Below are 16,889 nucleotides of genomic sequence, written 5' to 3' on the forward strand. Positions count from 1 at the left end.
GCTACAGCATCACCACTACATTTGCAAATGTCACTATGGTGAATGCGGAGGTGTCACTTCCTCCCAGGTTCTGCATAGTGGATAGAGTCTGGATTAATTCTCCTGCAGATTAATATCTCCTGCAGATAATGTCCACTGCAGTCCCAGAAGTGTCATATCTCCAAACACTCAATCAGAGCACCAGCAATGATGGCAATTAATTTCAACTTTAGGCAGGTTTGCAATGCCTTTTTCAACGTACCAAAACATTTCCACAGTGTTGGGCTATTTTTTGTCAGCTCTATAAATGAGGTATTAAAATTCTGAAGCAGTCTATCCAGAATAGCAATGAAAGAAGGATCTCCCTTTGGAAAGGAGCAGCGCTGGCGTTTCCATCGACGCCTCCGGATTCGGCAGCACTGAATCCCGCCTTGCCGCGGAGCCACGCGCAGCAGCGGAGTCATTAGAGCAGTTGGAAAGATGATTTCAGATCAATCTGTCACCGACTCCCGTGATGCCGCCCCAGAGTTGCATTAATGGGGACATTATTAAATCAGCACGAGAAACAGGTGCCAGATTTTACTGTGATTCAAGCTGCCACTTAAACCTTTGTTTTATCCCACTCTCCCAATTTTATGAATAATTTTCCTTTTACTCTCATGGTTAAACTCCTACTTGCACTTTAAAAAGGTAATTTATCATTTACTGAGATGCAGGATAAAAGGCTGCCGTTACAGCACATGTTGGAATGAAAACAACCCTTTTTACTTTGAGGTGTAACTTTGATATAAAGCTTTATTTTCGTAACTTTTCTGAACTTTGGTTGGGCAGGTAAAATAGAAAGGTGTCTTACAAAGGCAGGAAGAGATCAGAGCCAGCTGAAAATAATACAGTATATTCTAATTGTTTTATCTGATGCCACTATTTAAGTTGTCTCTGAAGACAAGCACCTCAGAGTATTAGATAGAAACAAGCTGTTTGATGAACTCTTTTTCTTGGCTTGTATCTGAATTATTCAGATAATGTCAAGGTCTATGAGTGTTCCAATATGCATGGTTATCTCATTTGGAGATTCTCCTTTTCTCTTTTAAATGTTATTTTTAGCTCTTGCTTTGCTTTATTAGTGTTTGTAAAGTCACTCGTTTGGATGAATGTAACCTTTATTTATAATCTTACCCCTATCGATGCTTTTATTTGACAGGTTTGAGTCTAGTTGAGGATTTGTTTTTAGTTGATTTATTTTCAAGCAGTGACACACATTTCATTTACCTTTATAGGTCAGCAATCTAAAATATCATCAAAAGTTAATCTATTTTAGTGATCAAATCGTTTTGAGCTGCTAGGCCTGTTCTATTATGTCCGACATGTGTCCAACAGGCAGTCACTGATAACATCTTCAAGGGGGATAAGAATCAAAAAGTAAGGAAGCAGGCTGTACATTTAATGCTGGGTCACTGCTTATTAAATTAAAAGTTAGTGGAAGGAAAAAAAATGTTTGAACAAGATATTCAGTAGTAGCCATTCAAATTTTCCCAACTTTTCATGATGAGTTCTTGGCTGATCCGTGGCTCGTCCCCTACAGTTCCTTTTTAAACATCTAAAATATTCTTTTTGTCATGATTTGTGGACATTAAGATCTAAAGAGAAGTGTTATCTCCTGGTGAGACCCTGTAATTTAGTGAAAGGATGGAGTCAGATGGAAGATGGAGTGGATTTTGCTGCCTTTTGGCTGGTTTTTGACTTTTGAATAGCTGCTACTGTACAAGGAACAGCAATGGCTGCAGCCTTTGGATGACTGTTTTCAGTTTCCTTAGTCTGTAACGTTTGAGGCTGTTTTATTACATCCAAAGTGAGTACAGCCTTCTAGCCAGAGATTTAAGAGCACCCGTACTGACAAACAAGACTGACTTTCTTTTATTATGAAAACATTTTTATTGCACTGAATGTTGGGGTATTCATTACCTGTAATTGAAAAGAAATAAAACACTTTGTGGAATTAAACCGTATGAGTTTCAATAAGCACACATAGAGCAGCACTTTGTTGAACCGCCTTTTGATTCAGTTTCCGTTCACACCTGCCTTTAATTATATGGAACCAGATGAAGCTCGGCCAAGTACTAGTGGTGTATCTTAACAAGTCACACATGACTGTAGAAAATATGAGTCAACAGGGGAGTGTTGTTTTAATTTAAAACCTTTATTTTTCAGTTAGATGCTACGGAGTGAGTTAATTCCTCAGCATTATAATGGATTTAGGCATACCTGCAAATTAACAACAGAATGAGTTCATGCTTCATGAGCAGAAAACAACGTTTGTGAATAAATGTAACATATTCAAGACCTAAATTCAATGTGTAAAGGGAGAAAATTTTTGTTTCTTTAATTTATTTTATTAGTTTAAGAAAAAATGACAATTCAGAATTGGTTATTATTTATTGCCACTCCTTCAAACTGATATTTTCTAGTTTTACCACTTCTCCCTCCTCAAAATAGGATATGAGCATCTTCCCCTGTTTTTATACTTACTGTTCTTTTATTGCCTTTTTTATCAACATTTTCCATCCATCTATTTCCTTCCATTTTCTCACATGTAGTCCTTGTCAGGGTCGAGGTGGGGCCAGTGCCTACAGTATCTATGGTAGTCTATGGCAGGGTTCACACAGCGGAGGTTGGCAGTCTGTCGCAGGGAAACACAGAGAAACACAACCATGCACATGCACTTTCACACCTAAGGATAGTTTAGAAAAGCCAGTTAGCCTAACAGTCATGTGGGAGGAAGGAAGGCGGAGTGCCTGGAGAGCAGCCATGCATGCACAGGGAGAACCTTAAAACTCCATGCAGAAAGTGCCTGGGGCAGGAATCGAACCCAGAACCTTTGTGCTGCAAGGCAGCAGTGCTACGCACTCCACCCCTATCCAGCCCCCTATCAAGATGTTATCTTAGGTGGTGCATATTCTGAGTTTAAAACAGTGTTTCATCACACTGAGAAGAAAGGTTTTTTTTTTTTCTTTCTTTTACCATTTTCTCTTGGTCATCTTTCAGGGTGTTTTAAACTAAGAGCTTTTATTTTGGTCCCAAAGCCACACAAAAGAATTCAACAGAAAAACAAACATGCATGTTCTATTCAGCAGCACCGGCTCAGATAAAGCATCAGGGTAACCTTTCAGATGAAGTGCAGCAATGAAAAAGTGCTGTTCTTTGGTAAAAGGGGTTCGCCGCACAGGTCAAGGCATTTTTGACCGGCGGTTTGAGTTAAGCAGTGACACAGCTCAGGATATTTGAATCCAGGACCTTTTGATATGAGCAGGTCCTATGAAGCTTTTAGTTGCCAGGTGACAGAGGATTAAAATGACGGAGCGGGCTGCTGCAGATCCGCAGGTGGAGGGAGGACCTCATAACTGTCCTAATTGATTTTTTCATGCTCCGGTGGTTAACGAGGAGCCGGCCGAGATTGTGGGCGACAGCTTCATCTCCTGAACAGCATGTGAGTTAGAGGAGGGATATAATGGAGACAAGGCACTTCTTTAACTCCTGCTCTGTTTGGATTTTGGGTTTTTATTTAGCAGGGAGAGAGAAGTTTTCATGCATGCACGTTCTAAATGAGACCACTCTTCTGATAACCGGCTTGTTTTGGAGAGTGAAGGAGTCTGAACTCTCGGCTGTAGTTGTTCCACCTCTGATCGCTGGATCAGCATTGAACTGCCAAACAAAGGGGACATTTACTCGGCATGTGTTTGTTTCTGGTTAACTCTGGCAGCCTGTGCATGCACCCCCACCGCATACCAAACAAGCAATGCGGTGGGTACACCTCCTCCTAATTGTTATTCTATTGATCCATGAAAATTGGGGTAGGGAATCAGTCAGACCTGATGATATGAGACTTCGTGCACCTACTACTGAAATACAGCCATGTCACTGAGAGATATGCTGTCAGATTGAAACAACTCTGTAACTATGCTAATCAAAGGCAGAATTAGAAGAACTAATATGGGGATGCTAGTTTTTACTGTCTGAAACCTTTATTTTCCTTCATAATTCATTTTGTTAGCTGCATCTAAATAATACGAAGGGGAATGGATTACCAGACGGAAGACATTCATAATTCAAACATTTTTTTGTGTAATCTGTGTTTCTTCCTTGCATCAGTCACAACATTTGCAATCGTCTTCAATTCCTGCTTCAGAAGTTACTGCGGTCTTTCATTTCGGATTCAGCGGTAGAGATGGGGGTCACAGGAACAGTGCAGAGTTGCGGTTATGAGAAATGACAGAACAGGGAGGGGTAAATATCAGAGCAAGACACACAGCTCCTTAGGTTTGTGGTCCTGCTGCTTCAAGGCCCCACGTCTCCTAAGCTCCTGTCAGCTCATCAAGGCCACATCCCAGCCTATCCCCGTTGGAATACCGCATCAAACAGCCCGGGGAGCCTTTTATCCTAAACAGAACACCGCCTCTTGCCACAGCACTCGCTCTGCTACCAGCCGCACGCGGATGGCAAAGTTTAACACAGCGGAGTGAAAGTCAATACCCCTGCCGAGTTGGCGGACCTCTGATACGAGTGGGGGTAACGGTGAAAAGGTCACCAGGAAAATGAAATCTTGAAAGACGAAGGTTGTCAGAAAGAGAGGAACAAGAAGGGGGAGTCAGATGAAGCCAAGCTGCTCCCTAATGTCACAGTTCACTCTTCTGACCCCAAAAAACCCACTAGAGCTTAAAGCTCTGCTAAAAGGCGTCTGACACAGAGCTGGCAAGATCTCACAATCCAAACTTAGAAAGAAACGTTTATTGAACAAAAAAGGAGAAAGATAAGATTAAAAAAAACAGAACCTTTTGTATTTCAAGTAATTCAACCTTTAATTACAAAAAACAAACAGCGTTGGACGAAATAGTAAGCAGCAAAATTTAGACCAGGTTAACATTTAGTTAAAGGACTGCTGGGGTTTTTAACTTTAGGTTATAAAGGTTAGTGATAGTAATAAGCAGCAGAGAACTGTCCAATGGATTTCAGTCTAAATAACAAAAATATAACTTTGCAAGAAGTAGTCAAATTAATACCTAACAACATTAACACTGCTAATTAAAACAGCAACTCAATCTAATTGCTCTTTAAAATCAGGCTAATAAACCAACTGCTACTCAAATAAAAGACATAGCCAAGCTAATAGCTTTTCAATCTAACTGCTTTGTTGCGCAATAAACCAATTTTAAAAAAACTAACATGTTTATAAGACAGAGGAGGGACTGGAAACTGTTTAGTCAACTTATTTAGATAGTTTTCTAATTTTGTTAAGAAAGTTTATTATTCCATAAACTCTGGACAATCCAAACCCTCCAAACAGCAGACGTCATTTAGACGTTGGTTTTTAGGCTAAATCCGGTCCGCCATAGTCTTGATTTAGTCTATAAATACTTATTGAAAATTGGGCTCCTGTGTTGTGTCTGGTCAGTCTAATTTTGTCCTACTTGAGTCCTATAAAAGACGTTGAAAATGCTAACCTGACAACAGCCAGATGCATGTCTCGCTCCGCCTAGCTCCACTCACATACATCTGGGAACCTGCCATAGGAATTGCCTTTACTGAAGGCTGGGCCTTATCAAAACTCCTTGCATATGATTGGATAAGCCACTTGTCTGTCATCTTTATTGACGTGCTATTTCAACCACTCACACCGAAGCTAACCCGTGACGCTGTGAGAGGAGGAGGCATTTGGTAGATCAAGCTCTTGCCAAATCCGGTCGGGAGAAGGGCGAAAACATCGTTTCCACCAACAAAAGCCTTCAAAGCCGTTCTCTGATGTTCTTTTGATGAAACAATATCAGATAGATTGGACAACACAGTAGAAATAGCAGCATCAATGCTAACGCTTGCTTCCTCAATGCGAGCCGCCATTGTTGTTGGAATCTCACGGTCGCTTCTCCACTCCAGGACACACCCGCCCTGCATCCTGATTGGACAGACCATAAATTCGGTTGGGGAAATCACTTTCAATGAGCGGGTTCCCAGATGTATGTGAGTGGAGCTGGGCGGAGCGAGACATGCATCTGGCTGTTGTCAGGTTATGAAAATACATCAATGATCTGAAAATTACCGCTTTTCACTTTTCAACCAATTGTAGACGTTTTTTGGACGTAAATCATGTCGTGTGTTTAATGTTGTCAGTCTTTTTGCTCGGTGGGAAAGGGGCAAATATCTAACAACATCAGGGAGTGTTTGCCCAGTGGTTATACCATTGCACTTGGGCCTAAGAGGTTCTGAGTTCCAGTACCACACACTCCAGTGGACTGCCACTCTGGATCCCTGAGCAAAACCCTTAACCCCAGACTGGCAGCCCACTGCTCCCTTAAGGGGATGAGTTTAATGCAGAGAGTTAATTTTGTTGCTTTGTACTTGGGACAGTGTAATGACATTAAAGTTGGGAATTACACCAAAAATGAAAGTTTTTTCATAGCTCAGAATTAGTAGTTTATAGGGCGGTGCAACCAATGGGAGAAGCTATTGACGAAAGGGGAAAAACTTCTCAACCTTATGGGTTTTACCTGTATATGAAAACATGTTTGGCTGCAGAGGAGTTTAAACCTTGCAAAAACAGCCACGGATCACTCCACCTTCCACGCTCTTATCAGGTGTTGTTATTTTTGAAAGAAGTCATACCAGCTCTGCTTTCTTCTTTCATCAGCAGATCAATACTAGGAGTAAGACATGGCTCCCCTTTCTTGTGGTTTTGTATTTTTTGTTTTCAGTGTTATAATTCCAGACTTTTTGGAGTCCGATGCTAAAGCTGGGAATAGTCACTGCTGCCACCCTCTGGTTTGGGGAGGAACTGCTTGTTTCGTCGAATAATGTTCAAGAATCCTTTAAAAAAAATCTGGCATCTGGATCATTATCTGAATCATCACCTGAATTGAATCGATTATTCTTTAGCATGAGGAGCTCTGTTAAAAAAATAAAATAAAAAAAAAACAATTAAATTTGGCAAGGCATTTTTAAGTAATCCAGCTATCAGACAAATATCCTTGGCGGAGATAAAAAAAAAATGAAAAACTGCTTATGGTGTTTCCGCCAAAACACATCAACAATGTTTAATGTGTCACAGCTGTAATGCCTCCTAAGAGTAAAGTAGACCAATATTTATCCCTACATTATTTCACTTTTAACATGTATTTTTTGATAATTGTCCTAAATAGCTTTAGCAGAAAGTACCTTCATGCAACTATAGTACTTATTTGAAACAAACTAAAATCTCAAATCAATAGTCTGTATATAAATCAATACTCAAGTTTGCAGACTTTGAAAAGGACTGAACTGTAGACTTGTTTGTTTCCTCTGTATATGTGAAACTATTTTTTGTTTAAGGTATGTACAGATAATGGGCACAGTGTTGTCAACGTTGCCCTTTAGATGCAACCGATTCTATTTTAGAAGTTGTTTTATCAGTGGAAGAAGCATAAATTCTTGACATTTTGTTCAATGCTGAAGTGGTTTTCTACCATTTGGAAATACATCTTATAAGTCCCATGTGGTATGTTTAATGAGACTACGCTTATAGATATGATTTGATATATTAATGCTCCAATTTCATTACAAATGTGTCTTTGCGTGTACCTGCTGTGATACATAAATAATAATAATATAAAAAACATCCCTGTAATGGGGACGCCCTGTGGCAAGTCTGGTGTTTTACAATTAAGGCCAAGCAGGTTATATCTATCTTTTCACCAATTACTGTAAAGGTTACAGAAACCTTACCTGCAAAAAGAAATGAAATCTCTTCTGTTTTTTTTTCATCAACAAAGATGCAATGACTTCCCAATCTAATTTCCCTTTGTTTCAACCCTCAGCCAAGAACCCAGACATGAACACCCCCAACTTTGGATCCCAAAGACACAGAATAGCTCTTTGTAGCGCAGCTTGTTCTGCTGCATGCCATTTTTAATCTTGGGCAGAAGGGAAGAGAGCTGCTGCTCTTATCTTAGATGACATGGAGGCTTTGCTCCCCCTCTCTGGGGCTCTCTCGTCTTGTTCCTCTGAAACCTAACCCTCTTTTATGCTCTTCCCTCGTGGTGGTTTGGTGGCAAAGAGATACAGTGAATGAGACTGGCTAACTTTTGTTTAGCTCATTCCATCTGAAGTCTGTGGCATGGTAACTGAGTGTGAAAGGGCTGGGTGTTACTTTCTGTGGTAAATCGTCCAGTTGTACTGACTAGTCCTCATGCTCTTAGCTGTTCTTTTTTTGCCTGGAACCCTTAAAAGCTTCTTTAGGTCTCTTTTTTTTGCAAAGCAGGCAAAGAAATGACAGACTCTTCCTGTTTAAGATCTATGAATTGTTCTTTAATGAGGAGCTTTCAAACCTCAACCAGGTTCTGAGCATAAATCTATCTTTTCAAGTTTTAAAGGGGTGTGGGAAAGTTTTAATCCTCTGACAAATGTCTTTTATTGAAGCTTTTTGTAAAATTAGAAGTTTGAGATCAGCTGGCAAGTTAATTTTTAAAGAAAAAGATGTTTTTCTAAGGAAGAACTATTTTATTAGAAATAAAGCCATCCAAACCAACCTTACCTTATATTTAAAAACTATTTTTAACTATGATATCTGAAAAGTTGAGTCCAATTACAGCGACCAGACATAGTAACCACTGAGGATGGTGAAAGTGGTGAAAACAAAGAGAAATTTAATTTAGAAATTAAACCAATACAGTAAAATGTTGGTTGTTCGTGTTCTGAGTGGCCTGATGGGACCACCTCCTGGTTCTGAGAGCGGTTGAGTGGTTGGGCAATACTTTTCATAATTAAGCTACAGGTTCTGCACCATGGTGTTGCTGTAACAGAACGGGAAAGCTAGAGGAAACTGACAACCTTTATATTTTTGTTCTGCCGCCCCTTCCTCCACATTCATGCGTTCTCAGGTCAGTTTGCCTCATCATAACAACTGTTAAGGCTGATTTATGCTCAGAAACCAGGTCATCTATGTGTATCGCAGTGAACACAAATGTGCCCCTGCCCTTTGTGCAGACACTCTGCTGCACCTCTTCAAAATTGTAGCCCTCTGATTGGTAAAATCTACATCCGCTCTACGCTATGTGCATATCCTGTTTGGTACCTTACCATCTTGTTTTGTTTGTATGACCGCCATTGTTTAAAACGACTCGTGAAGTTGGACCCGCTAAAAGAGCGAGGTGCGTGAGAACGCTGGGACCCTTTTCCCACCTGGATCCCCGCTCTTTTTCTTCCTTATGTCCCTCCGTTGTCGCTCTAACTTGCCCCCACTTCCGCTCCGCCTTGGCCGTATCTAGACCCATAGCTAGTTCCTGATTGTCCCTCTTGCGTTGTGGCGTGGAATAACATAGCGCAGACCACGCTTCAGTATTGGGCATAAATCAAAAATATCTGCAACAAACTCACTGCGACACACTGCTGCGGAAGTATAGCCAGGCCTTAAGACATACGGTGTTTGGATTGCGGATTTGCGTAAATGACGCCTCACATTCTTTACCAATAAAATCGTTCTGGTTGGAATCAGAATTCCTAATGGTTACGTTTATGTAAACATGCTTAATTTAACTTTAGAGATATTTGTTTTTCAAACTGAAAGAAACATCTAATGTGATCTCAGTCTTCAGCAACTTTTCCTTTGCATGCGTAAAGATTCACAGTCATCCAGGTCATAGCCATTTTGACTGTTTTTGCAGGTTAGAACACGTTTCCCTTCCCATCCAGGAAGCTTTTTCAGTTCTATAATTCAGTCATTCAAATATTTTTAACTAATGTGAGGTATAAAGCTTATGTTGTCAGGTATAAACCTGAAAACAACTGAAAAGGCAAAGCAGTGAAAAGCTCAATTAACTACACCATTGGCTGTTGTTTTCCTTAGTTAGTTGTAGTGATCACAAATATCCTAGCATTTCCCAAAGGTCCTTTGGATTTACATAAGAGCAAGCAGATACGGATTTCCTGAAAGACTGATTAATGTAAACCAATCATTATCTCTGTATAGGTCTAACAAGCATGTAATGGGCTTTTTCCTTGGTAAAGTTCAGCTTATTGTTGGAAGTAACGACAAAAGCTTCTTAAAGATGGCAGAACAGGTTGTGGCCTTTAAAACCGACTTAAGGAGAGGCGTATTTGATCCGGTGCGTGAAAACGCCGTATCCTCATAACATCCTGTGTATGACTGCAAAGCCAAAGTCCAGCAAAATGCAGAACACAAGTGTATCCAATCTATTTCTACGCCATATCTAAGCCTTTGTGTGAAGGCCTGAAGGGACTTGTTTTCCAAACATCTGCAACCATAATAGACTTAACTAACAGAGGCCCTTCCATGAGCCCAATAGGTTCAATTTGTTCTGCTAATCATTACCGGCTTCTCTGCCGCAGTGATGGGCGGTGTCGTTCAATGAGCCTGAATGACACCCTTTGCATGGACGCTCCAGACAAAGAGGGAGACCCTGCTTTTATTTTTTAAGGGGGGGACCAGTCAAGCATTCACAAACAGATTGGTAACCAGTCAGGTCTTCAAAGAGACAAAGACAACGGGGTGGGCTGCAGGGATGGGACGGTGGGGCGACTGTGAAGAAGAATGACCTGCCAAATGAGAAAGAAGACTTATTGAAAGGGACAGAGTGGGAGAAAGGAAAAACATATTGAACCAATAGAGAAGCGCAACCTTTTGACCATCTGACTCAGTGGGTGACAACAGCCTTCATTTGTATTTTTAGAGCTGTACAACACACCAAATTACTCTGTCAGAAAGATTAAGGAGAGTCAATGGGCTGTCGAGTGGAAAAAAAGGGGCAAAGTCATCCCAATGTGGAAACTTTGCATGTTTGTGTCTGAAGCTACAAAACTTTTAAGTTGTCAAAAAAAAAAAAAAAAACTCCACATGGAGATCATTCAGAAAAATAAACAGGAGCCCAGGCTCCAATTTGTGAAATAAAAATCTCATTTATGTTTAAACATGGTTGAGTACATCTCCAAACTGATTTCAATTTCGTCACCCTTTCCTTCCTGTGGAGAAATTTGCAAAGGACTTGACTCTGAAAACCCGTTTTCGCTGCATTAATTCCATCATTGCTAAAAGGCAGAAATGCTATTTTTTCCCCCTCAGAGCAAAACAAGACTCAGATCTCCATGACTAATCTCCCACTGCGGGTACTGTGTTTTGGTCTGAGTCTGATTTTTTAGGCTTTGTTACAGATTTGGAAAACCGATTTTGTTTTGTTTTTAGCAATAAAGTGGCCAAACATAGAACAGATAAAATCCACTGCCTGGTTCAGAAAAGGCTTTATGGTTATCTTTGCTCCCTTATAATTATGCTGTGAACACTCAGTTTCTGGTAAAGGTAACTGGCCAATATTTAGGATCCATTGAAGGGCTTTTTCCTGGATGCATTGCAGCTCCCTCCGTCTGCTATCCATTGTGAATGCTCTGTTTCTTTCGCTAATACAGGTTTCTGTTTTTTATTTTTAAATTGAAATTAGTTTAACATTTGATATTATTATTATCTTAAGAATGTAAATGGTGAAAGGAAATGTAATATTGACTTTCAATCAGCACCAAAAGATCAGCAGCAAATATGAAAGATTGGTCAGACCAGGCCCAGGACCCCCAAACTGATGGCGAGATGGAGCGGGGAACCTCTAATTACATATATTGTATGAAATTATGTTCTATCAAACTGGTCCTATAGTCCCTCTATTACAGATGGAGTAATGTAATGAAAGTAATTTCTCCCTTGGATTATTAAAGTATTTCTGATTCTGATTCCTGGTTGATGGGACAGGTGTTTTGAATGAAACGGTGCCCAGCTTGAAAGAGTTCCTGTGTGTCTCTGAATGTGAGCATTGATGACTGAAAGTAAACATTTATCTGTTTACTTCAGTGTGTTAAATTCATGTTAATGTGGATTTAAAGACATTGAATTAGTGGAAAAAATTGCAGGGGGGAATATAAAAGAAAAGTCTACTCAACAAAACCTTTTGTGACCCCCATGCAGTACCTCTGTGGACCCCCTAGGGTTCCCGGACCCCCTGTTGAAGACCTCCTGCCTAGGGGAAGAAACTGGATTTGTATTGTGTTTGTTAGGAAGGGCAGATTTTTTTGTATTGCGCATTTCAGTAACTGGAAAGTACATTGGAGTACCATTGAAATTTAAAAGTACCAGCAGGTAAAATGTATGCACAGGATGTGAGGGGTCTGCAGAGATGTTAGCTGCCTGGACAACTCCTGGAAAGAAGGATGCAAATACTCCCTACTCCCCGTTCCACAGGGAGTACTTTAGGATGAATGGAGGGAGGATCCGTTCAACGACAATCTCTGCAGACAAAACCTAACTTACAGTTACGCAAGCTAACATGAACTTAAGCTAAACGAATCAATCCAAAATGTTAAAAAGCTACAAATTTTTCAATTTAAAAGAAGTTTAGCCCTATAGAGCCTGCAACATGAAATAGACAGAGTTCTAGAATTAAAGCTGTCATCAAATGTTTTCACAAATGAAATAAAAAAGAGTTTTGTATAAGTTCAATTGGATCATTTATTTGCATCAATTTTGATGCTTTATGCATTTATTGATTATCTGTGCATTGCATGTGTCTGATTGTGTAAGTCAGGGTTTTAAGAACAAAAACCTCACACTGATGATGCAGGGTCTTAAGGACTCCTGTATCAAATATGATACATTTGGCCTTAAAGCACTAGCTAACTTTTAAGAATTTGGATCATTGATTGTTACATGTTGCAAGTTTTTTTACTATATATTAGAGCTTTTTTAGACAGATACCTTTGCTAATTCTGCTTGTCAGGGTTATTTGTGTTCCTTGATTTTTCACCAATGCGGATCATGTATTAAAACCATTTGACAGTGCAGTCGTGCTCCTATGGCCACCATTTTTAATGCTTGCTCCACTACAGATATTGGGTCACTCTGCTTTATTTATTCAGAGTTTTTGGTGAAACATGCATCCAGACACAAAAGCTTTAATCTTTCCCATTTTTTCAGCATTATTTCCAGTTTCACTAAGACAGTAGCTTAACAAATTCAATTCAATTCAGTTTATTTATATAGCGCCAAATTCACAACACATGTCATCTCAAGGCACTTTACAGTTCAACCAGATCATACAGTCAAATTGATACAAAGTTTTCTATCTAAGGAAAACCAGTTGATTGCATTGACTCATTGACTCAAATACAATCCCCCACACTAAGCATGCTTGTAGCGACAGTGGAGAGGAAAAACTCCCTTTTAACAGGAAGAAACCTCCAGCAGAACCAGGCTCAGTGTGAGCGGCCATCTGCCGAGGCCGACTGGGGTTCAAGGAGACAGAAGCAGAGATACAAAAAGCAGCTGTAAAAGGCGGCCCCGTCCAGGAAACACACAGCCAGGCAGACGAGCTCCAAGGCAGCTCCCATGCCAGAGGACGAAGAGAGCACATCCACTCAGTCACGGTCAGAGAAACAGGACCACACTGGAAAACAGGCCGATCTCCAACATCTATTAACAAGGGTGTTGATAGAAGCAGCACAGCTGATGTTTTTTTCCAGGATGACGTCACAGCCAAACAGGAACAGACGAGGCAAAGCTACTCTGAGGAAAAGCAGAGAGAGCAGAAGGTTAGAGCAAGCAATACTTACATATACTGATGATATGTAAACGCTTTATGGAGGTTATATCTTGACTCCAAACTAAGAACAATCCTAATGTTGTCCACTAAAAGTACTTATACCTACCTACTCTACTACTTTAGATTAAGTGTAGTGTATTATATATCTAAAACAATGCATTAAATGTAAAAGGAAAACAGCGCACTTTTGGGTGAACTGTGCTGTTTTTATCACTTAGGTGGGTTTATTCTTATTTAAACCCTTAGAGGGATCATGCAGGGGCACTCGTCTCCTTAGCTTACCATCTACCTCCTAAAACTTCTCTCCTTTCATTCCTCTATCCCATGCTTGCCTGATTTTTCCACCCCCACCCCTCCCCTCTCGCTGTAATTTCACCCCTGCCCTGCTGTCAATCCTCCTCCCCTCCCTTTCCTCATTCTACTTTCTCCACCTCTTCTCTGTCCACTGCTCATGGTGGGAGATTGGCGGATTACGCCAGAGCCAGGGGGAGGTTGTCCCACTGATTGTAAAGAGAGGGACAATAGGTCCTTTAGTCTGATTGGGTCCCCACGTTGGCAACACCCGGAATGAGAGTGCACAGCCAGCCGTTATAGAAGCAGCATGAGAATATGCAAGTTTATTTATATGTAGATAGAGACCAGGGGAAACTTTATAGAGAGGCCAACAAGAGAGAGCACTCAGTCAAGGTGACTTTAACAGAACTGATGCACATCAGGAGAGTTCTACACTTTTTAGAAAGGGTTCAGGCTAAGAAGAGCAGAGCGATAATAAATAGACAAACAAGTGGAAGAGGAGAAGACACGGCATAAAAAAGGAAAAAGGTAAGGCACTGACTCATTAGTTCTTTTAACACTGCCAATTAAAATAAACCTTCAAACATTTTAATATTTTCAAGGATGATTTAAAGCTGTCGGTTGTTTTTGTAATTCAATCAGGATGTGACTTAGGGACTGACTGCTGACAAGTAAAGAGTCTGCATGCAGTTTAAAAAGTTTGAGGCTTTAATTCCCCGCACGTCTGCACTTTGCTACTTCAAACAAGCCATGCTGAAGGAGAGGATAGCCTATCTGCCTTTTACGGACCGTCGTTTGGCATTCAGACCTCATTCCTCAGTCTGAGCCAAGGTTCTACTCTCCCAAGATGAGGACTCTTTTTTTTTCAATTTTACTGTCAAACCTATTAAAGTACAGCCCGTCTTGCAAGGCAAGAAAATAAGGTACGAGATTGGCATGTGCACTCTGGCTGCAGCGTGGAGACGTTTCTTTGCTATTATCATATCAGGGAGAGGCGGTAAAGACGGGCTTTGGGTTGAGATATCTTCAGTGACATTGGAGGCGTCTGACAATGGGCTTTAAGAGGACATGAAGCTTCTCCTTTCAAAGGAGATCCAACTTGCTGTTTTTAATTAATGACACTCACTGTAAACCTTACTGGATGACGCTTATGCAAGGCGACATAACTTTTATCCACCAGTGGTTGGGATGAAAGCCAGCTTGTGTGATTTAATTTCTATACAGTTGTTGGCGGCATTAAAGCCAGAGTTTGTGTTCTGAAAAAAATTAGACCTGACTTTGTAGAGTGTAATTATCAGTATTAGAAATGAGAGATGGCTACCACAGAAGAAGGTAATCTAAGTGAATTAAATTGATGCAAGATAATTAAAATGATTAAAATGCAAAGTTTTGAAGAAGTAAAGTTAGATGAGATAATTAAGGGTAAGTAGCTAATAAAGTCTCTTTAGGCCAGTGTCCTTCAACTTTTAGATGTGCCTTTGGTTCAACACACCTAAATTAAGTAATTAGATAATTGAAAGGACACTGGAGGAACTGACTTCATACTGAAGAGGTAACTCAGCCTTTTGATTCAGGTGTTTTGGACTAAAAGTTGCAGGATACCGGCCCCCAGGAACTGGAATTGCCCACCCCTGCTGAAGAGTTTCACGTGATATTTAAGCTTATGTCCCTGTGCATCCATGGCCTCATGTCTAAGTCAGGTTATGGGGTATCAAATACAACAAATGTTTCAGATGCAAACGAGTAAAAACTAAAAAAAACGGGTAGAAACTGAATTAAAATTGCTTAAAATTTAAAAATTTGCTTTAAATCTTCAGTAGCCAACAAGTTTTATCACCAATGGTTATTCCTATTTATCAAAACTAAATACCCTTTATTGAGTCATGGAATCCAGAGAGGTTGCAGACGATAAAGGATCACGTGTTTATACACTCCATTATGTTTGAATATGAACCTTTTTACAAAACTGCAGAACAGAGAGGAATAAAAACGGGGCACTGATCAACATGGCTGCCACCACAAAACTAAAAAATCAGAAGAAATATATAAAAGCTTCAAAATGTGGTTGCTCTGCAATCTGACAGCAGTCTCCTGTTATGCACATTTGTCTGAACTCAGCCGCAGGGTTTCAAGACAAATGCCTTTTCATCCAAAGAAAACATTAAGTCGTGGCCAAAAAACCTTTTTTTAAATAAAGTGTTATAGTCTGAGACTAAACCTGAACATCTGGGCAACAAATGGCAATGTTATAGTTGGCACAAAAACACCAAGGTTACATGAGGGGGGAAAACAGCCACATCTAAATGTGGTGGTGGGACTATTATGCAGTGAACATTTCGAAAGATGGAGTGAAGTTTGTGTGTGTATGAAATTATTGGCTGTGACCCAAAACCTTCAGGCGACTGCTAGACATTTGAAGAAGGATTTTATTATTTAGGATCAAAGGAAACGTGCACAGAAATCCAATCCATCCTAAATATGGAATAATGTCTAAACTCAACCAAAATAGACTTAATGCAGATATTAATCCAAAAAGTGATTCAAGGAAGTATTACTTTAAGGCTGTGCCTTCATAAGTGTGTTCTTTAGTTGATTAGATGATCATTGCCTAAAAATTCTAACAACTGTTTTGGATCCACTTCAAATGGACCCTGAGGACGGAAATGAAGAAACAGACGGTTGAGCAGAAACACAGATGTTGAATTGTGGAAAATGTGAATCGGCTGTCTTGTGGTCGCTGTGGCTTCACAAAGCTAGCTACTCCCCAAACATTAAAAAAGAAGTAATTAAAAACACCTTTACTGTAAACGAACCGCAGGGAGGAAGACGGGGGCTGCTGGGTGCGCAGCTGCACGCTGAGCCCCGGGAGCCTCCCACAATTAAGAGTGGAGGGTTCAAAGCCAGCGACCCACTCCTGGGGGGGGCTGCATACGGACGTTCTGAACTCTGATTCATACCAACACACAAACAAGTGTGTGATGTTGGGAGAGTCTGGCCAGG

General features: G+C 40.4%; 1 protein-coding gene across 2 annotated transcripts in view; it reads left to right on the forward strand.

Annotated features, from left to right (window-relative positions):
• LOC119796383 (cadherin-20-like) overlaps positions 1-16,889 on the forward strand; it is a 151,906-nt gene that overhangs the window by 90,900 nt on the left and 44,117 nt on the right. Inside the window, exon 1 of one of the 2 annotated variants that reach the window (XM_038304892.1) lies at positions 14,055-14,417. The exons of the other annotated variant lie outside the window; for it this stretch is intronic. The gene's annotated coding sequence lies outside the window, so the exon portion shown is untranslated. Of the gene's footprint in view, positions 1-14,054; positions 14,418-16,889 lie in introns of those variants that run through there. 2 annotated transcript variants of the gene reach the window in all.

This window comes from Cyprinodon tularosa, unplaced genomic scaffold (genome assembly GCF_016077235.1).
Source record: "Cyprinodon tularosa strain WSP-4 unplaced genomic scaffold, ASM1607723v1 ctg546, whole genome shotgun sequence".
Classification (NCBI taxonomy): domain Eukaryota; kingdom Metazoa; phylum Chordata; class Actinopteri; order Cyprinodontiformes; family Cyprinodontidae; genus Cyprinodon; species Cyprinodon tularosa.